At 38.0% G+C, this 22,727-nt stretch overlaps 1 long non-coding RNA gene across 1 annotated transcript; it reads right to left on the bottom strand.

Moving 5' to 3' along the window:
- On the bottom strand, window positions 20,023-20,868 carry LOC108636638. Its single transcript, XR_001918502.1, has 3 exons — window positions 20,761-20,868; window positions 20,210-20,366; window positions 20,023-20,110 (listed from the first exon to the last, which is right to left on the bottom strand). It is a non-coding gene; the product is annotated as an uncharacterized LOC108636638 (long non-coding RNA).

Here is a 22,727-nt window from a genome sequence, read left to right as displayed (position 1 = left end):
TTAACTGACCAATAATAGGGAATGGATAACCAAAAATGCTGCCAAAAGGTATACAGGCACAATGTTATAAAACAGTGTGGAAATATGGAAAATAACTTCTCAAATAAAGTAGTATAGAAAACTGAACATATACTATATGAACAAAAAGTGTACATTTGGATAAAGACTAAGTTGATTCAAAGAAAACAGAAAGGAAGTAATGTATGTATTGAACCTTAATTTATGACTGAGATAGAAAGAAAGACAAAAAAGGAACTACTCAGTAAATAGTGCTGAATGACAGACAAAATCAATTCCAGGTAGTTAGAAACTTTAGTGTGAAATGTAAAATTGTCAGACTTTTAGAAGATAGTCTAGGAGAATTTTTTCTGGCTTCAGGACAAGGAATAACTCTTTAAACCGGAAAAGCATTTACCATAAAAATGATACAATTGACCTCATGAAAATAAAAAAAACTTCTGTTCATCCAAAGACACCCTCAAAACTACAAGCTACAAATTGAGAGGAGATATATGTAACACATATAACCCACAAAACACATATATCCACAAAGTATACAGACTACAAGATTTAACAATTGGGTGAAAGTCATGAATATATGCTTCACAAATAAAGAAGTGTGACTAATCATTAAACAAGCTCATTAATAATTAAGTAATTTTACATGACAATCACACTGAGATACATTTCATTCTGGGGTTGTTATATATACAACCCCTTCATGGATTACCCACTTCTCAACTCCAGGAAGAACCGTTCTTATGCCCTTAAATACAAGTGTCACCCCCTTGAACCTGTGGAATGCACTGGCTCTGTTTCACAACCACTAAACTGGCAGAAAATCAAAAGTCTGCCATATCAGCAAGGATGTGGAACAATGAGAATCTCAGTCACAGCTTACTGACATGTAAATTGGTTCAACCCCTTTGAAGAACAGCTTGTCATTATCCAGGATGATTAATGTCAGGTTTAGAGAAGGAATGGGAAAGAGTGTTAACTAGTGACAAACAGAGAAATAAGCAGATATTAAAAATAAAACTGTGGAATGGCTCCAATAAGCATACGTTCCCCACCCCAGAGATGTCTCTAGACAAAAGTGAGGAAAGCAGATCAGGACAGGATAAAAAAAAAAAATCAAGATAGATGGGGTTAAAGCCCAGGAGAACACAGGTAAAGGAGAAGCTGAAATAATTGTTCAGGCTATCCACGTTAGTATACCGACTAAGTATACACCAGTGCACTATGACCTATGGACCAAATCCAGCTCAACGACTATTTTGTAAATTAAATTGTATTAAAACAGTCATATCCTTTCATTTCTGTATACTCTATAAGCTGCTTTGCTCTACAACAGTGAAGATGAATAGCTGTGCAGAAACCTATGGCCTCTTAAGCCTAAAATATTTACTATCTCATCCTTACAGAAACATTTTGCTGACCCTGGACCAAAATATTAGGGAAAGTTAAAAAAAAAAAAGAATTAGAGTGCTTGGTAAAATTTTTTAAATATATTTTAGTGAAACAATGAAAATATTTTATATTTCTATCATGGAAGAGAATTACAAGATTCATGTATATAAAGTCAAAGCTAAACTGAAAGATAACAAGGTCCAAAGTGTGTTCATGCTGGTAGTTGCCAATCTGATATCCAGCCGAAACTAAATCCAGCAGACTTTTTGATCTCTAGTAAACATAGTGGAGGGAATCCCACATGGTACGGTGGTAAAGAACATGCCTGCCATTGCAGGAGACGTGGGTTTGATCCCTGGGTTGAGAAGTTCCTCTGGAGAAGGAAACGGCAACCCACTCCAGTATTCCTGCCTGGAAAATCCCATGGACAGAGGAGGCTGGAGGGCTACAGTCCATGGGGTTGCAAAGAGTCAGACACGACTGAGCATGCAAGCATAGTGGCAAATCTGGAATAGAAGGCCAAATACAGCTGTAGGTATAACTGACCCGATTAAAATGATCAAAAAATAAATGGTGAGAGATAAGAGTTTTGCTTCTAGATTGCCTGGGTATTCAATTGCTTTTTATGGCTCCTGCAGTTACAACAATGATTTACAATGGGGTTATCCACTCATAGATGTATTTGTCAAGGTAAGACTAAACAATCATAAGTTATTTCCAAAAATCAAGATTAAAAACTGTCTTGATGTCCAAGTGTGCTGGTTGGGGACTCTGGTTTTTAACTATGATATGAACATTTTACCTGTGGCAACTCGAGTTGAAACATTGCTTGGGTAACCTGGAAGCAAAAACCGTTAACTGTTCAGAAGATGGATACTCGGATCTAAGTACTTCTCTAACATCAATATCAATAATTTACAAAACTTTATAATGATTATGAAATATTTTATGTGCAAGGCTAGCTTCCCAGATGGTCCTAGTGGTAAAGAACCTGCCTGCCAATGCAGGAGACATAATAGACGAGGGTTTAACCCCTGGGTCGGGAAGATCCCCTGGAGGAGGGCATGGCAATGCACTCCAGTATTCTTGCCTGGATAATCCCATGGACAGCAGAGCCTGGCAGGCTACAGTCCGTAGGGTTGCAAAGAGCCAGACACAACTGAAGCAACTTAGCACAGCACACATGTGCAAGACACTCCCCTCTGAGCCCAATTTGGAACGAAGCTGAGGGAAATAGGCCATTTTCTCAATGTGTAAGCTGCTGGAAGATGAGCAAGGGTATATTTGGGAGCAAGATCAAAAGGTATATCAAGGTGTTAACACATTTCTATAGGAGGTGGCAAGTCATAGGAGGTTGGGACTAAACTGATTTGGATAGTAGGTTGGGAAGGATTGGGAAGACAACAGGACTCTGAGGATATTTCTGACCTCACCAAACCTTGGTTTTTCCATCTGTACAATGAGGAAAATAGTTGTATTTTCAATGTAGATGTATAGAGCACTTAGAATAGAATTAGATTCATAATAACTTCAGCTGTCATTGTTACTCTTTATTTTTGGTTAATGTAGTTTTTTGAAAGTTTGATTTTGAATCATGAACAGAACTCCAATAATTCAAAATGGTTGTGTGTAGAATCCCAGGCAGATGCAATGGAATCAACTACTGGATACTTCATTGGTATGAATCCAGAATGTAACAGGGTTTAGTATGGATTTACTAAGAAAAATGCCTTTCCAAGCCAGATGCCTGAAACAGTCTTTGAAGCACCAAGGTTTTGGAGTCCTTGAGTCTATATTTACTCAGTTTTAAGAATTTCCTATTTTACACTCTTGAAGGAGAATGCCACTAGTCGCCACTAGTCGTTTTCTGGGGTAAAAGAACTTATCCATGCACATATCAGTGATAGCCCAGATTCGGATGCACGTAAAAAGTATCTCTGAAGTCAGTCCACACTCAAATGGTAGTTGAAGTTAAAAGCGTGACATAATGTTAATTCTGATGCCCTATAATGTTGTAGTAGGGTCAAGTGGTAAGGAATGAATAACTTGCAATTCTACGGCACAGTGTGGAATATGTGTATATAGGTATTTCTAAAAGTCCAAAGAACTAAAGAGCTTCTTGATGAAAGTGAAAGAGGAGAGTGAAAAAGTTGGCTTAAAGCTCAACATTCAGAAAACTAAGACCATGGCATCCAGTCCCATCACTTCATGGCAAATAGACATGGAAACAATGGAAAGAGTGGCTGACTTTATTTTGGGGGGCTCCAAAATCACTGCAGATGGTGACTGCAGCCATGAAATTAAAAAAATGCTTACTCCTTGGAAGGAAAGTTATGACCAACCTAGACAGCATATTAAAAAGCCAGAGACATTTCCTTGTCAACAAACGTTCGTCTAGTCAAGGCTATGATTTTTCCAGTAATCATGTATGGATGTGAGAGTTGGACTATAAAGCTGAGCGCAGAAGAATTGATGCTTTTGAACTGTGGTGTTGGAGAAGACTCTTGAGAGTCCCTTGGATGGCAAGGAGATCAAACCACTCCATCCTAAAGGAGATCAGTCCTGAGTGTTCATTGGAAGGACGGTTGTTTATGATGAAACTCCAATACTTTGGCCACCTGATGCGAAGAACTGACTCATTTGAAAAGACCTTGGTCCTGGGAGAGATTGAAGGTGGGAGGAGGAGAGGACAACAGAGGATGAGATGGCTGGATGGCATCACCAACTCGATGAACATGGGTTTGGGTGGACTCCAGGAGTTAGTGATGGACAGGGAGGCCTGGTGTACTACAGTAAATGGAGTCATAAAGAGTCAGACATGACTGAGTGACTGAACTGAACTGAAAAATCCAAGAAACTATTTTTGGCATTAGCTGTGTGCTTCTAGAAATTTTGCAGTTTTCAGACTGCAGTAGAAACCTAATTTCATATTTGGGAGGTAAAACCTTTTAGAAAATCAACTAGTTAATACACAATAAACTTCCCAGTATTCTTCTAGGACTTTGGACTTTTGAAGTTCTTTTTTTTTTTTTTTTTAAAAACAGTTTGGATCACCCACAGATAATGTTAGGAGATTATAAGTGTTTATGGAGTTCATGATCCTCATTTAAAAAACTAGTCTTCATATAGGAACATGAGGAAGAGAAAAGTGCCATTGCTTTTTTCTGTTGTTGTTTAGGAAAGTTGTATCCTGGGAGAAACACTCCCCAATAATTTAGAGGGAGGCTTTGAAATCTGGGCTCAGGACAAATGATACTATTGCCTGAGGGAAACCATTTCCTATGTTCACACACCGTTTGTTTCTAAATGTTTAAATTCCATGTTCTAAATTGTTATTCAGTACTTTAAAGTCATAGTAGTCTGACTTCAGAGAGAAAAGAATTCTGGACTCTCAGGTTGCTCTACAACCCTTTTCAAATCTAACCACAGCAACTTCGAAAATATCTTGGATTAATACCTGCTTTTGTTTTATTGTTTGAAGGAGGGGAAACTTGGACAAATCATTCTTTATCCATCAGAAAACACACAAAAAATACACAAATTTACCCTTTTAGCATATTCTTGAAGTGTTATCCAATACATGCTAATCATTATTTATGTTGTCACAATATGTAAGAATTGAGACTAAAACAATAGGACACGGGAGCAAAATATTTTAAATGGCATGAACCTCATATCTCCCGAGGGTAGCCATTTCTGGGTCAGTTTGAAAGTAATAAAAACAGTTTCTCAGGCTTTTAATATTTATCATATTGCAAGGTCTACAGCCTCATCAAGGAATCATCCATTATTTGATGCAGTCCTTTGGTTGTCCCATGTGGTCAGTAATCTTCTATTGGCTTCCTTTTTATATTTTTAAAATAATTTACTGAGGTGAAATTTTTGCAACATGAAATTAACCATTTTAAAGGGAAAAATTCAGTGAAATTTAGTCCATTCACGTATGGTATAGCCATTACCCTTTTCCAGTTCCCAAACATTTCCATCACTCCAAAGTAAAACTCCTTCCCCATTAATCAGTTTCTCTCCAGGCCCTGGAAACACCAGTTCACATTCTGTCTCATCTGTTTCCCCTTTTGTGATCCATTCCTTTCAGTGCAGGTTCTTACCAGGCTTTCGCTGACCATAAAGTCATCTGAGAGCACCTGGCTACAGCAATTTACAGCTAAAGAAAGCTGATCCTAGAGCCAGGGACACAATCACTCTTGGTCTCTAAGCTGCCAATAACAACCTACTGCTGCCTGAATGCTCTCCTTTCTCCTTGGTTACCCTCCTGGGCATTGCATGAGCGCTACATCTCTGCTGCCATGACTGACACAATGGAGTCTTCAAAAATACCAGTGATAATGTATCTCCTGGGTTCCTTAATGTACCAAAGCCACTGTGGGGAGAATCTTTCACTCTTCGCTCTTATATTTCATATCATGTGAGTAATGGATATAAACCAAATACTACTGGAATTCTTTGTGTCAGCGGGAGAATGATTTTTCATCAATTAAGAGTTTTTTTTACTAATTATTTTCAGCCTACTCTCATCTTACATTATGATGAAACCCATGTTTGGGAAAAGAGGTGCTGACTTAGGAGCAAATCTCAGTAGCAAATGGCGAACTGTGATTAGATTCAGCCATCTCTGACAGTTGAAGCATTACTATAGACCTCAGCTGTTTGTGTGTGTATGCTTAGTTGCTCAGTCATGTCTGACTCTTTGTGACCCCATGGACTGTAGCCCACCAGGTTCCTCTGTCCATGCGGATTCTCCAAACAAGAATACTGGAGTGGGTTGCCATGCCCTTCACCAGGCGATCTTCCCAACCCAGGGATTGAACCCAGGTCTCCCGCATTGAAGGCGGATTCTCTACCATCTGAGCCATCAGGGAAGCCTCTCCGGTGCTATCTTCACTTAGAGTTATTCCCAGGAAGATCTTAGCCCTTCATTTAAAAAGTGCTTCCAGTGGATCAACATGATCAGTACTCTGGACACATTTAGAAATCTGAACACTGGTAAATTTTAAACCTTGAGTTTAGGTTCAACCTGGAACTCTAAGTACAAGTATTAAACAGTATTGGAGCAATAACAAACTTGTATGATTTTATAACTTTAATATAAATTGACAATAAATTTCTATAAAAGGGAAAAATGATAAAAAGGGGGGGAGGGCCCCCCAAAAAATAATAATAGCACTCCAGATCAGGAGTTTTCTAGGTTTCTATACACATACACCTTTATGCATGTGTATAGAATAATATATAAATAATATATAACATATTACAAGAGTATGAATATTTTGATATTGATTGCCATTTATTTAAAAAGTCTCAAAAATATGTGCAAATAAAAAATGAACAAGCATAAAAATCTGATAGTCTTATGACACTAGTTTTTTTTCTTAATGATTGTGTTCTTTTTAGAAAAATCATTTCCATTTCACTCATTATAGCAGGCCAGATCATGTGGAAATTCTCCTAAAATACAACAAAGATGTGAGATAAAAATTTAATAAGTAAAAGTTAAATGCACACTTGGCTCAACAAGAAAAAAAAAAAAAATTCCAGGAGGCAAAAGAACAAAGAGGAAACTTATAATTGAGAAGTAAACAAACTGTTCCTGCCCTTGATAATGTGCTGCACTGATAGCCAAAGGGCTTAATAACACAGTAAGGAGAGCAGTCAAGGTTGCATGAAAAGGACATAGGACTAAGACCTCACATCATTGAATGGCTGACATTCACTAAAGAATAATAGAAAAATATGCCCTTTGAATCACTGGATGGGGAGGCAACAGCATTACCAGCAGCTCCTTAGTCTAGGCTGTGGGTATAAAATTAATCTTCCTTCCTTGAAATTTCATCAACAATGGCGTTTACTCCTCCTCTGTGTTACAACACTTAGACTTGAAACTGTGGTCCCTCCCAAATGCTAATGAAAGGAATATCAGAAAGATAATAATAAATGTTTCTTCTTCCCATATAATACAGAGGAACAGATACAATTTCATGTCTTAAATTTAGTTCTGATAAAGTGGTAAATTGAGAACATTTATGAAAACATCTCAAATGATTCTCTTTCCCAGTATGGAGATTTGAATAAAAATGAATAATCGTGGTCTATTTCATAACACATTCTTGGAAGTGTTATTTATACAACTGAGCCTTTTAAGACATTCAGATTCTGGAAGTTGCTCTGCTGTGTTTGTGAAATGCAACATCAATGAACTTCTATGTATTTTCCCAAGTAACATTATTTGAATTGACAAATTATTTGAGGTTTCATTGTTAGTTAAGAAGAACTTTAAACCACTTTTTACCATTTATTTGTAAAGACAAAATATATCTGTGATTCTGTTGAATTCTTTCATTAAATAAAGATTTGAGACTATTCATCTTATTTAAATCAACACAACATAGTACAAAGATTATAATTTTTAAAAGAATCAAATAAAACTCTAGAAAAGAAAAACAGAGTCATTGAACTTAAGAACTCAATTAATGCTCTAACAGCAGGTTAAAAATAATTTAATAGAGAATAAGTAAAACAGATTATGGATTTGAGGAAATTATGTTATGATGTATCACAGGGACAAGGTATGGGGATTATGAAACAGAGTGTTCAAGACAGAGAGAAGAGAAGGTCCAATATATGTCTAATAAAAATAAATGCTATAGCAAATACACATGTTCTTTAGAAGAAGATAGATCATCACAAGCCTTCAAAATTTTTAAATTCAATGCCTAATACATATCTAGGATAGTCAGAAGAAGAAAAAACAGCATGAACAAAAGCCAAAAGGAACTGCATTTTCTCAAGGCAGAGACAGGATATTTGAATGATCAGACACAGATTTTAAAAGATCTATATTTAAATGAAAAAACTAACCAGTGAAAAAGTTCGCTGAAAACTCAACATTCAGAAAACTAATCATGGCATCCAGTCCCATCACTTCATGGGAGATAGATGAGGAAACAATGGATACAGTGAGAGACTTTACTTTTTTGGGCTCCAAATCACTGCAGATGTTGACTGCAGCCATGAAATTAAAAGACACTTGCTCCTTGGAAGAAAAGCTATGATCAGCTTAGTTCAGTTCAGTTGCTCAGTCGTGTCTGACTCTTTGTGACCCCATGAACCGCAGCACACCAAGCCTCCCTGTCTATCGCCAACTCCTGGAATTTACCCAGAATCATGTCCAATGAGTCAGTGATGCCATCCAACCATCTCATCCTCTGTTGCCCCTTTTCCTTCCTGCCCTCAATCTTTCTCAGCATCAGGGTCTTTTCAAATGAGTCAGTTCTTCACATGAGGTGGCCAAAATATTGGAGTTTCAACTTCAACATCAGTCCTTCCAGTGAAGGACAGACTGGTTGGATATCCTTGCAGTCCAAGAGACTCTCAAGAGTCTTCTCCAATACCACAGTTCAAAAGCATCAGTTCTTCAGCACTCAGCTTTCTTTATAGTCCAACTCTCTCATCCATACATGACTACTGGAAAAACCATAGCCTTGACTAGCCGGACTTTTGTTGACAAAGTAATGTCTCTGCTTTTGAATATGCTGTCTAGGTTGGTCATAATTTTCCTTCCAAGGAGTAAGCGTCTTTTAATTTCATGGTTGCAGTCACCATCTGCAGTGATTTTGGGGCCCCCCAAAATAAAGTCTTGCACTATTTCCATTGTTTCCCCATCTATTTGCCATGAAGTGATGGGACCAGATGCCATAGTCTTAGTTTTCTGAATGTTGAGCTTTAAGCCAGCTTTTTCACTCTCCTCTTTCACTTTCATCAAGAGGCTTTTTGATTGCTCTTCACTTTCTGCCATAAAGGTAGTGTCATCTGCATATCTGAGGTAATTGATATTTCTCCCAGCAATCTTGATTCCAGCTTGTGCTTCTTCCAGCCCAGCGTTTCCCATGATGTACTCTGCACATAAGTTAAATAAGCAGGGTGACAATATACAGCCTCGACGTACTCCTTTTCCTATTTGGAACCAGTCTGTTGTTTTACGTCTAGTTCTAATTGTTGCTTCCTGACCTACATATAGGTTTCTGCAGCCATGAAATTAAAAGACACTTGCTCCTTGGAAGAAAAGCTATGACCAACCTAGACAGCATATTAAAAAGCAGAGACATTACTTTGCCAACAGAGGTCTGTCTAGTCAAAGCTATGGTTTTTCCAGTAGTCATGTATGGATGTGAGAGTTGGAAATAGCTTATTATAAAGCTATACACAGTAATATATACTAATTTTAGTATTCTAAATTTAGTGCTTTTACTGTTCTAATATTACTATACTATATATACTAATATATGCTATTTAAGACAATATGATGTTGGTAGTCAGATGGACAAAATGACCAGAGATATAAAATAAAGATACCTTGCCCCAACACACATATTTTTATGAAATGTTATTCTATGACAAGGTAGCACATCAAGTTATTGAAGAAAAGCAAGATGTTCAATGAAAGGAACTTGAAAAAGTGCTTATCCACATAAAGAAGATTATCAATGCTGTGCTGGTAAACCAACTGTCTAAAAACAAAATAAAACAAAAAAGCTCTGATTTGTACTGGTCTGTTCAGTTCAGTTCAGTCGCTCAGTCATGTCCGACTCTTTGCGACCCCATGAATCACAGTACGCCAGGCCTCCCTGTCCATCACCATCTCCCGGAGTTCACTCAGACTCACGTCCATCAAGTCCATGATGCCATCCAGCCATCTCATTCTCTGTCGTCCCCTTCTCCTCCTGCCCTCAATCCCTTCCCAGCATCAGAGTCTTTTCCACTGAGTCAACTCTTTGCATGAGGTGGCCAAAGTACTGGAGCTTCAGCTTTAGCATCATTCCTTCCAAAGAAATCCCCGGGTTGATCTCCTTCAGAATGGACTGGTTGGATCTCCTTGCAGTCCAAGGGACCCTCAAGAATCTTCTCCAACACCACAGTTCAAAAGCATCAATTCTTCGGTGCTCAGCCTTCTTCACAGTCCAACACTCACATCCATACATGACCACAGGAAAAACCATAGCCTTGACTAGACGGACCTTAGTCGGCAAAGTAATGTCTCTGCTTTTGAATATACTATCTAGGTTGGTCACAACTTTTCTTCCAAGGAGTAAGCGTCTTTTAATTTCATGGCTACAGTCACCATCTGCAGTGATTTTGGAGCATTTGACAATTCCCATAATGCAATTACTCCACCCATGATTGAGTTTAATAGTTTTTCCAGTGGTCATGTGTGGATGTGAGAGTTGGACTATAAAGAAAGCTGAGTGCTGAAGAATTGATGCTTTTGAACTGTGGTGTTGGAGAAGACTCTTGAGAGTCCCTTGGACAGCAAGGAGATCAAACCACTCCATCCTAATGGAGATCAGTCCTGAGTATTCATTGGAAGGACTGTTGTTTATGCTGAAACTCCAATACTTTGGCCACCTGATGCGAAGAACTGACTCATTTGAAAAGACCCCAGTGCTGGGAGAGATAAAGGTGGGAGGAGGAGAGGACAACAGAGGATGAGATGGTTGGATGGCATCACCTGCTCAATGGACATGAGTTTGAGTAGGCCCTGGGAGATAGTGAAGGACAGGGAAGCCTGGCGTGCTGAAGTCCATTGTGTTGCAAAGAGTTGGACCTTGACTGAGTGACTGAACAACAACAACCAATGTCAAGTCATCTGACTCAAATTCCTGCAATGTTAACAATCAAGTTTCCTGAGCTAGTATGAGTGCTGTAGCACACCACTGACTTTCCTGCATACCCTGAAAAGTGAAAGTGCTAGTCACTCAGTTGTGTCCAAATTTTTTTGACCCCATGGACTGTAGCTCACCAGGATCCTCTGTCCATGGAGTTGTCCAGGAAAGAATACTGGAGTTGGTTGCCATTCCCTTCTCCTGTGGATCTTCCTCTCCCACATTACAGGCAGATTTTTTACCATTTGAGCCACCAGGGAAGCCCACTTCACACTATTCACAGAGATCATTTCCATATAAGCTTCAAAGGGAAAAATAGAATTTTAATGTTCTTAGTAGGAAAAGATACCAGCATATCTTTAGTCTGTGATATTTGGATAGTTTTCTTTTAAAAAGCACAAAAAATATTGATTGTAAAAATAAAAGATTGATAGATTTAATTGTATTACAATTAGGAACACTTTGATCATTAAAAATATACTGTATATAAAGTAAAATTTAAAGATTTATAAATTTAGAGATTTATAACTGACAATAATGTGATTAATAATCAGAATCAAGTGTATATTTTTAAATATTACAAAAGTACTTAAAATATGCATTCTAATAAAAGTACAAATCATGTAAACACACTTTTACAAAAACAAAACTGACCAATAAACATATGATGAAGTATTCAAGATATTTAGTAACCAAGGAAGAACAAATAAGATCCCAATGTGATACCATTTTGTATCACTTTATTAAAAATTAAAAAGCTTGAGACTCAAATGCTGAAGAATATGGATCCATAGGGTCATTTTTCCATTGAAGGCAGAAGTACAAATTGATATAATCACTGTGGCATTATATACCAAAGCTTAACATTCCTTTTCCTTAAGAAATATCACATTTGATTCTAGATATATAGCCAGTAGAAATATATGCAAATATGTTCATACAAGCCCCCCAAAACCCATTATCAATTCTGGATGAATAAACTATTATCAGAAAAGTTTATTACCCAGCAGTCAAAATAAAAAACTATAGTCATGTACATTACTATGGATGAATCGCATCAATATAACATGTAAGTAAGAAAAAGAAAAAAAGAGTCCATTTTTATAAAGTTAGAAATAACACGTATACACTAACACACACACACAAGCATATACGTACCATTTTCTGGAATACATAGAGATACAATGGAAGTCAATCAAGAGAATAGTGAACACAGGTTTCCTAATTTTCTCATCCAAGGAGGAGAGAAAGGACACAGCAATGGACTGTAGGACCTACAAGTATACATGTAGGTCATCTTCAAAGTATTTTGTTTTGTGTAGAGGTTTGGTAGTGCTTATGTTATTATACATAACCAATTATACAAACCAATTATACAATTAAATAAAACAAAAAGATGTATCTAAAATGCTAAAGGGATAACACCAGGGTCACAGGAAAAACAGAAGGTACACCTGGCTGGAGTTGTAACGAAGGAATTTCTTACAGAAAGGTGGACAGTCCACAAAGGTACTGGATAACCCAGAGCTTACACAGGTGAAAAGCAGTGACCACTTTTGAAAGACTGAGGAGACAGGAAAAGTAAATGGTGTTTTCAGAGCCCAGTGAATAAAGCCAGTACTTTACAGTGAGGAACACTCAATAAGGCTGGCAGTTACACAGGAAGACAGCCCTGTGAGAACCCTGCCAGAATGCCGCTCAGTCACAGAGAAGCAAGGGAGTAAGTGGCTTGGCCTTTCCCTCTTGCTGCACTCCATTCTCCTATCAGCATCTCCCTCCCTTTCTTGCAGGTTGAGCCAAACCATAAGCCAGAGGGCAGAAAGCTATGCCATGAGACAAAGAGATTAAATGAACCTGGAGTGGAAAATAGATTATCTAATAACATTAACATGCATACAAATATATACATATATTTAATTTATTTGGCTGTATTGGATCTCACACATGACACTCAGGCTCTCAAGTTGTGGCACACAGGCTCTGGAGCATGTGGGCTCAGTAGTTCCTGTGCCACTGTGAGAGGGCTTGGCTGTTCTGTGGCATGTGGGATCTTAGTTTTTTGACCAAGGATCGAACCCACGTCCCCTGCATTACAAGGCAGATTGTTAACCACTGGACCACCAGGGAAGTTCCCACACAAATATTCAAAGAAACATCAGCCAACAATGACATGTTACGGGAAGAGGTGTAAAGGAGTTTAATGCTGGGAAGGATTGGGGACAGGAGGAGAAGGGGACAACAGAGGATGAGATGGCTGGATGGCATCACTGACTTGATGGACATGAGTTTGAGTGAACTCCGGGAGTTGGTGATGGAAAGGGAGGCCTGGCGTGCTGTGATTCACTGGGTCACAAAGAGTCGGACACTACTGCACGACTGAACTGAACTGAAGATTACCAAGGAAAAGAGGTACAAATTAATTTTAGACTTTAATAAATGAAAAAAGATAGATAATATTTGAAAAACTATTAAAATAATAAAAATAGTATAAAATTCCCCAAATTACACAGAGAATAAATAATTTTTAAATTAATTTACATGAATGTACATTAAATGTAAAATTAACATTTAATTTAATTTTAAAACTAAAAATTTTAAATCAATTTTTAAAAGAGAAAAGAAAAATAGAGCAAGTAACATAAAAGTATTTAGTAAGATGATAGACTTTAAACATAAATTTATAAATACATTATATTACATGTCAATAAAATAAGTGATCTAACCAAAGAAAATCTGTTAAGCTGCATAAGTAAATAAAATCCAATAGTGGATCATTCAATGCGCTTAGTTGCTCAGTCATGTCTGACTCTTTGCAACCCCATGGACTGTGGTCTACCAGGCTCTTCTGTCCATGAGGATTCTCCAAGCAAGAATACTGGAGTGGGTTGCCAGACCCAACGGATCTTCCCAAACCAAGGATCAGACCCAAGTCTCCTGCATTGTAGGTGGATTCTTTACCATGTGAGCCACCAGGGAAGCCCAAACAGACATGTAATACATACAGACACAGAGATTGTAAGTAGGAAGATGGAAGAATATATATTATATAAATTCCAACCCAAAGAAAAGCTACTGTGGTTGTAACTTATCAGATGAAGGCAAAAAGCATAGACATGAATAGGGACGTCTTACAGTGATAATAAGTTCAATTCACAAGTAAGATAAAGCAATGCTAAATTGGCAAGTATATAATAGCCTTAGTAATGTAAGATACAAAGATTTGGGGTTTTTTTTATTACCAACCAATAGAAAAATTAAGAAATGCACACCAAAATAAACTATAACTCAAGGAAGATATCACAATGGAAATTAGAAACTCTTTTTAATTGACTGAAAAAATGAATCTACTGTATTCAAACTTGTTTAGTCGCTAAATTCATGTCCAACTCTTTGCAACCCAATGGACAGAAGCCTGTCAGGCTTCTCTATCCATGGGATTTCCCAGGCAAAAATGGAGTTACCATTTCCTTCTCTAGGGGATCTTCCTGACCCAGGAATTGAAATGGCATCTCTTGCATCTCCTGCATTGGCAGGTGGATTCTTTATTGCTTAGCACTCAGGGATGCCCTATCCAAACTTGTAGATGTTGCTAAAGACATGCTTAGAGGGAAATTTATATCCTTAAATGAAGTGCATTAAAATTTATAGTTCGACAAATTAAAAAAATATTTCTTCTAAACAAGAAAAGAAGTGAAAATGGAAGAATAAAGAAATTGTACTCCATACCGGAGAAGAGAGATAAGAAGAAAAAGAGTATTCAGTTACCTTTGCAATAGTCCTTCCCTTCTTAATATTACAATTATTGATTTTGACCTATGAGCCTGGCTGCCCAGAAAGAAGTGTACAATCTTTATTTTTCCTTATAGTTAAGTGTGTTTATGTGACTAAACTCTGATCACTGAGGGTCCTCTAGTCTTTTGTCATTTTTCTTCCCCTTTCTCCATTTGAATCCTGGAATATGAATGTAATGGTTGGAATTCTGGCAGCCTTCTCTTATCAGGAGGCCAAGAGTCATAGTTCAGGGATGCTGGGGCAGTGAACTGAAAGGAGCCTCTGTAGCTCTCAACTCTGCTACCACGCCTACCCTGGATGAGCAATTTATAAGATCTGTTTATGTGAAAGAGAAATCCATTTCCATTTTGAGTATTTATTCTGGATTTTTCATGATGGGCACCAAACCTAATCCTAACTGATATAAGGACAAACAGAAAGCATAAAGCACATGAGTCGTCACAATACAAGTAGAAATGGACTAAACGTATGTATTTAACAAAGACTCTTGTAATCAGAAACTCTCAGATTGGATTAAAAATATGAGAGTGATTTGCTCTTTAAAATCCAGACCTACAATGTCAGGACACTAGACAGTTGAAGGTAATAATTACTTCAATAAATAAAATTAATAGTTTTACAGGAAAAAGGCAAGGAATCACATATGCCTGAAATTTGGCCGGTGTTGTTTTGTCATAATCGGAAGGGGAAAATTCAAGAAAAAAGTTTGATTTTGAGAAGTGATAGTGAGTTCAATTGTGTGTGTGTGCGTGCTCTCTCTGTCACTCAGGTTCACCTCTTTCCGGTTCTCTGGACTGTATTCTGCCAGCTCTTCTGCCCATGGGATTATCCAGATCCAGGCAAGAATACTGGAGTGGGTTGTCATCTCCTCCTCTACCTGACCCAGGGACTGAACTGAGTGTCCTGTGTCTCCTGAACTGGTAAGCAGATTCTTTATCCACTGAGCCAGTGAGTTCAATCAGGGGGTCTTAAAATATGAACTAAGAGACTAGGTAGTTAACTTAATTGAGTGAAAATAGGCTGAACTAAATATTAGAGATAGGTTGGGTCTATGTTTAGTGCTGTGGTGCTCAAACTTGACTTTAACTCTGAATCACCTGATGGGTTCCTTAAAGCACAGATTATTGGGCCCTATCTCCAAAGATTCTGATTCAGTTGGTCTGAGATGGAACCTGAGAATTTGCATTTCTAAAAGTTTTCCAGGTGATGTTCATGTCGCTCCAACTCTGAACCACATGAGGAAATAGAGCTGCTTCAGTGGTTCTGACAGCTGACCACACATTACAATTACCTGAGGAACTTTAAATGCATACCAATAGCTGGGCTCATGGAGAAGGCAATGGCACCCCACTCCAGTACTCTTGCCTGAAAAATCCCATGGGATGAGGAGCCTGGTAGGCTGCAGTCCGTGGGGTCGCTAAGAGTCAGACATGACTGAGCGACTTCACTTTCACTTTTCACTTTCATGCACTGGAGAAGGAAATGGAAACCCACTGCAGTGTTCTTGCCTGGAGAATCCTAGAGACAGGGGAGCCTGGTGGGCTGCCATCTATGGGGTCACACAGAGTCAGATATGACTGAAGCGACGTAGTAGATGGGCTCAAACTCCTGTTATTGAATCAGGATCTCTTTTGTTTTGTTTTGAACTCCCTAGTTGATTCCAATAGGCAGGCAGGCTAAAATACTCTTCGAGATTTCCGATGTTCAAGTTAAACTTTGTATTTTTTTACGTAAATGTTTCTTTTCTTTTTTTTCAATCATACTGCAGGCTCTCAGTTTTCAAACCCAGCTATCTGACTAGATGTGACATGTAGCTCAGGTAACCAACAAGCAGCTGGAATGTAAAGCCTGAAAGTTAAGTTGGGATTTTGGTTGTAGATCTGGGTACATATAACTTTAAAATGTGGGAACAAATTAAAGGAAGCAAATTCAAACCAGGTTTGATATTATCCAAGAGAAGGCAATGGCAACCCACTCCAGTACTCTTGCCTGGAAAATCCCATGGACAGAGGAGCCTGGAAGGCTGCAGTCTATGGGGTTGCTAAGAGTTGGACACAACTGAGCAACTTCACTTTCATGCATTGGAGAAGGAAATGGCAACCCACTCCAGTGTTCTTGCCTGGAGAACCCCAGGGACAGAGGAGCCTGGTGGGCTGCCATCTATGGGGTCGCACAGAGTCGGACAAGACTGAAGTAACTTAGCAGCAGCTAAAATAATCATTAAAAAATTAATGGCTCTCATAAACAGCATTATCTATTGCATTTTACTTTTGCAATTGAATGAATATTCATTTATAGTACAACTGAAACTGAAAAGTTTTCAAGATGTCAAGCACCTGAGAAGTTTCTATTCCAAGGTCAGATGGGAGGGAAGCTTTCCTTTATTTGAACAAGAATATTTAGATTTTAACAATAAACCAGAAAAACACACAGAACATGTGATCGGTAACAGCTTGTAATATTTAGCAACCCTGAACTCGTGCTTACATTGGTTATATTTTGGGTTCCTATGACTGATGTAACAGATTACCATAAACTTAGTGGTTTAACACAGCACACATTTATTCTCTTAAAAGTCTAGAGGTCAGAGACTGAAATCAGTTTCACTGGTCAAGGTCAGAGAGATGGGCTGAGCCAGCACCCTCCAGAGATTCTGGAGAAGAATCCACTTCCCTGTATTTTCCAGTTTCTAGAACTGCATTCCTTGCATTCCCTGGCTCCTGGCCCCTTACTTGTCAAATCTAGCAGCTTCAGTGACCAAGCCACCTCTTGTTTCTGTGGTCAAATCGCCTTTGCCTCTTTCTTTTAAGGATACTTGGGACTGCATCTAAGACCCACCCTGACAATCCAAAATAAATAATTGCTCAAGATCCTTAATTAAATTACAACTGTTACATTTCTCTTGCCGTATAAAGTGACTTTCACAGCTTCCAGGGATATCTTTAGAAGTCATTATTCTGTCTGGGAAAATTATATAAAATATAACAAAAAGAAATCACATGATTCTTTTTATCATGCATAAATTCAGAATGGCAGAAATGACAGTGAAGTCAAAATTCATCTATTTAGCTTTCCAAACACTGAGGCAAAGGTCAAAGGCAAATTGCAGATTTCAGCCAAATACTAAAAAAGCACAATTTCTCGGCATACCTACAGATAGTACACAGGTTTGTAACCTGTTAACCTGTTTTTTAAAAAAATAATTTATAGCATAACACAAAAATTCTCCAAGTATTTGTTTACTGTTTTCACTAATCCAGGATTTATCTAAACCATTTGGTATTTTAAATTTTATATTATTCTAAAGATAGTTATTCATAATTTAGACATATTTGATTGTATCCTTAAAATAAATTTCTAGACATAGAATAAGGGTCGACTATTTTTATAATTTAGTGCAGTTTGCCAAGTATTATTAAGCTCTGAGAAACTCTATAGGAAAAGGGTAATTTCTCTGTACCCTTCCATGTGCCAGGATTGGGAGTAAAAAAAAAAAATACCCTTGACTTAAAGATGCTAACTTGTTGCTGTGCATTTTGCACTTATAATTTATATTTATTGGATGACATTTGAGTGGAGAGTACTCCCTGAGAAACTTTCTTTACCTACAACCATGATTTAACTCACTTCCCAGATTAACTTGCACCTCTGAATTTCCTTTGTAAGAATATTTTGACTGGGTAATTTGTTTACAAATTCAAAACCGGGGAGAAAAGAACACGTGGCATTAGAGTTAAGTTACTCATCATCTGGGGTGAGGAAGAAGGACATAGTGACAGAAAGGATGTACAAAGTGGACTCTGAGTTTCTAATATTGTTCTCTATTTGATCCCAGTGGTGATTATTTTGTTTTGTTTCTTTCATGATTTTTGTTGAGATGTTACTACAAAAAAGTTATAATTTTTGCAGCTTTCTATACATGTTATGAGCTTCCCAGGTGGCGCTAGTGGTAAAGAACTGACCTGCCAATGCTGGAGATGTAAACGACATGAGTTTGATCCCTGGATCAGGAAGATCCCTTGGAGGAGGGCGTGGCAACCCACTCCAGTATTCTTGCTTGGAGAATCTCATGGGCAGAGGAGCCTGGTGGGCTATTGTCCATAGGGTCTCAAAGAGTCGGACACGACTGAAGTGACTTAGCATGCATGTACACATATATGGCATATTTGACTCAAAAAATTTCTAATAAAAATAAATTAAAAGAGAAAAAAATATGTAGACTCATGTCTACATACACTCAGTTTTGGAAACAATCTTCTCTGCTTACCAGTAGTCAAATCTCTTTGCTCCAAATTCTTATCATTCATGTGAACCTAGTATTTCAACGGCATGGTTGAATTAAATGTTATTTAAGTTGCTGATTTATTAGGAGGAAAGGGCAATTGATTTCTATGAAAACAAAACTGAGTGTTATGTAAACACTCAGTCTTGTCAAATTATGAAACACGCTGGCATACTAACAATCTATACATAAAACAATTGTAAAAAAAAACTAGAAAATGTATAAAACTCTCAAAGTAGTCTGCATTCAGATTGCCTCAAAGATGTCTTTAATGGCTTTAAACTCCTTTCTGCATTTTGAGGAAACAAAAGCAATGTGAACACTATTCATGCAAGGTTATTTCAAGTTCGAGCAGCAGACCCAGCTCTAAGAAATGGATTTGGCCCATGAAGTTCAGCAAAAATCTATTTAAACTAAAGCAGTCTTATAGAGGCTTTAATCTAATGTTTCTTTTAGTTACCCTTCTAATTAGTTAGTATCCTGATTGTATCAGGTAAGAGGGGCATCTGCCATTTTAGTAACACAAGACAAAGAGAAAACAGTTGATAGGATATGTGAGGAGCAGGAGAAATCAAAGGTTAAAAAATAAAAAAATAAAAAAAACATTGCTAATGGGCAAAGGATGTCAGATGAACAGAAATTAGCCCACAAAAAGATATGTTCACACACTCTAATGCTTCTTCCACCTCCCTTTTTAATACCCATTTACCAATCAAGCAGATTCTCTCATCATGTAACAAGATCCATTTTTTTCCAAATTATTAAAAGCCAAACAGGCACGTGAACCCATGTGGTGTCTGTTGAAACTGCAGTGATCAAAAGCAAAGGGACATATCCATCGCTGGGTTAACCACCCAGCAGACTCACCCTGTGATGCTGAAGGCACATTGAAGAGTCAGGGACAGCAGATGTCACTAAGCAAAGCAAGTTCAGCTCCAACAGATCGATTCTGGATTTTGAAATCAGAAAATGTGAAGATCAGCGATTTTGTATTTCACCATACAGTTATGTGTGTTAAATGTGCATGTTTTTTATTTCAGCTACTCACGTGAGTGGGGGAAGCTTAGGCCCCAATAGCTTTTCAGTGACTAAGGCTTGAGTTTAAGAGTTTTAGAGAGATTCCTTATACTATGACACAGCAGTTTCAGCCATGGTTGGAGACCAATCTGCATGGTTCTTGGGATAATGACAATTTTCACCAAGGACTAGAAGAAGTCAGATTTAAAAGAAAATTAAATTAAGCTCCTCTTCCCACCCCTTCACAGGTATGTGTCTGTGTGTGTGTGTGTGTAATTTAACTTGCCCCTAAGAAGGAAAGGATGATTAAACATACTTCATCTATGACTCCCAAGTCTAATTTCCAGCCCATCCTCTGCTGAATAAGCCTGCTAAAATATATAATATATATTGTATATAAAAATATACAAGCTTTGACCCAGGCTTGAAGTGGGGCTTCCTTTTCCCTAAGTTCTCACCAAAGCCATTTTCCCTTTGTAAAGGAGGGAAGTGATCTCCTCGGCCTTTTACCCATGCAACCACTCCTAAGAACATACTATTCTACAAGACAAATTCTAGGAGATGGATGATATCAATACTTACTTCAGAAGCAGAGATCTCAGGCTCTGTGGTTTCTAGATAAGAAAGATCTGCCCTTCAAGTAAGATTAAGGTGGGAGAGTTTCTGATCCTCTAATCACAATGCTTTCCTCACAGAAGATACTCAGTAAATATTTGTAAAAACTTAATGGGCAGGTGTGGTAACCTGTTTCATAGCTGTTCCTTTTACCTACATTCTGTAGTATCTGGCATAAAGGGACCTGTTCTTATGTAATTATTCAATAAAATATGATTAAGAATGAGCGTATAAATAGTGAGATGACACACCAAGTGTGCTTTGAAGCATTGAGCTTCGACTGCCTGGACAAGTGTTTGACTCCACAAACAACTGCAAAGCTGAGAGCAGAAGAAAGTAGCAAAACACAGCTGTCTGGGCCTGGCCAGAGCACCACTCTGTGAGTTATGTAACAGCTGTTGTGTAATTGCGCATTTAATTCAAAACACATTTTTAAGAGAGAAAACAATTAGATTTTCCAAAAAGAATGAAATTGTGAGTGAGGGGGATAGGGACAGAGAGAAAAAAACAATGAAACAGCACAGAAGTTTCTATCTGGTCTTCAAGCAGAGGCACAGGGGAGGCAAGGACCTCAGGGATGGTTGTCTTAGCATCTAGGGGTCTGGCCTCTGAGCTGAATCTGTTTTTGTAAATAAAATTGTATTGCAAAGAGTATTATGGTATTGGTTGACTGTAGAGCTGAGTAAATCAAAACAGAAACTATGTGGCCTAGCAAGCAGAAAATAATCTTTCTCTCTTTACAGAAAAAAGTTTGCTGACCCCCATGTTAGACAAATAAAAGGCTACGCTTGAGGGCCTGTGAGGGTGACGACTCAGAGAACAAAACAGCCGACTCTCGAGCCCATCTGTGAACGCTCTTATGGAGAGGAGGACAAGGAGAATAAATTGGAATAAGAACCAAGGTTTTGGTGTCACACTGGCCTGAAATGAAATTTTGGTTTTGTACTTATAAGATTGGTGTTCATAAACAAGCTATTTTATGTCTGTAAAGTGGGGAACCCAGTAAGGGCGGAAAGAGAAAGTACAGTTCCTGCCTCTGATTTGGAGCAACTATTCAACAAACCTTAGCTTTCCTACTTAAATCCCATATTTGGAAAAGCTGGCACTTTTCACTGGAAGAAATAATTATTACTCTTAATTCTTAGTAATTGGTTAAAAGCACCCAAGGTTTTCCATCTTGTTCTGACTGTAACTTTTGCTAGACTTTCGATAAAATAAACTTTTATACTTCAAAATGGGAGTAGTACAGTTAAAAATTGTCCTTTTTGAATGTTCCCAACTTGAAACATTAATCTCATTTTAAGAACCTATATGACTCAAGAGTCCTGTTTAAATTCATTCTTGGTACAATTGCCTGCGTCAGTGATTGATAAATACCAGCCAGCTTCCAAAACCAGGGGCTACTTTCATTTTAAGTGAGCTTTAGCAGACGATGTTGCCATTTGCTATTGTGGTGAGTGTGTGAGAGCACAGTTTGAGTTCCCTAAAAAATCCTGCTGACATTTCTGTTCCCACATATAAAAGATAATTTAGATAAAGACCATTTAAATAAAGATAAAGATAATTTAAATAAAGACAATTTAGAGCTCCTGAAATCCTAGTAGGTCTGCTTACCGAGCACTGAAATACATTTGATGGGTATGAGTCTTTTAAAGTGGCCTTGGGGTAGGGTCTCTAGAGGGGACCTAAAGAAAAGCACCCTGCTTTTCTGGGACATGGACAGTTCAGCCGATAGCACTGTCCTAAAGACACCTGGCCAGGGTCCTTGCCTCACTCGCCTCTGCAAAGAACAAGTGCCCTTTAAGATTCCTTTTCAATCCTTGAATTCTCTGACTCCAAGTCTGTCAGAACACAGAAAGTTTCACAGTAACATAAAAAGCACGAAAAGCCAAAAAAATAATAACTGGTCTTAGTGGCCAGAGCAGCTGTGCTTC

Source organism: Capra hircus, chromosome 8 (assembly GCF_001704415.2).
Source record: "Capra hircus breed San Clemente chromosome 8, ASM170441v1, whole genome shotgun sequence".
In the NCBI taxonomy this organism is placed as follows: Eukaryota; Metazoa; Chordata; class Mammalia; order Artiodactyla; family Bovidae; genus Capra; species Capra hircus.
The sequence above is the reverse complement of the archived record's forward strand: the minus strand, read 5'-3'. Positions and strand labels throughout refer to the sequence as shown.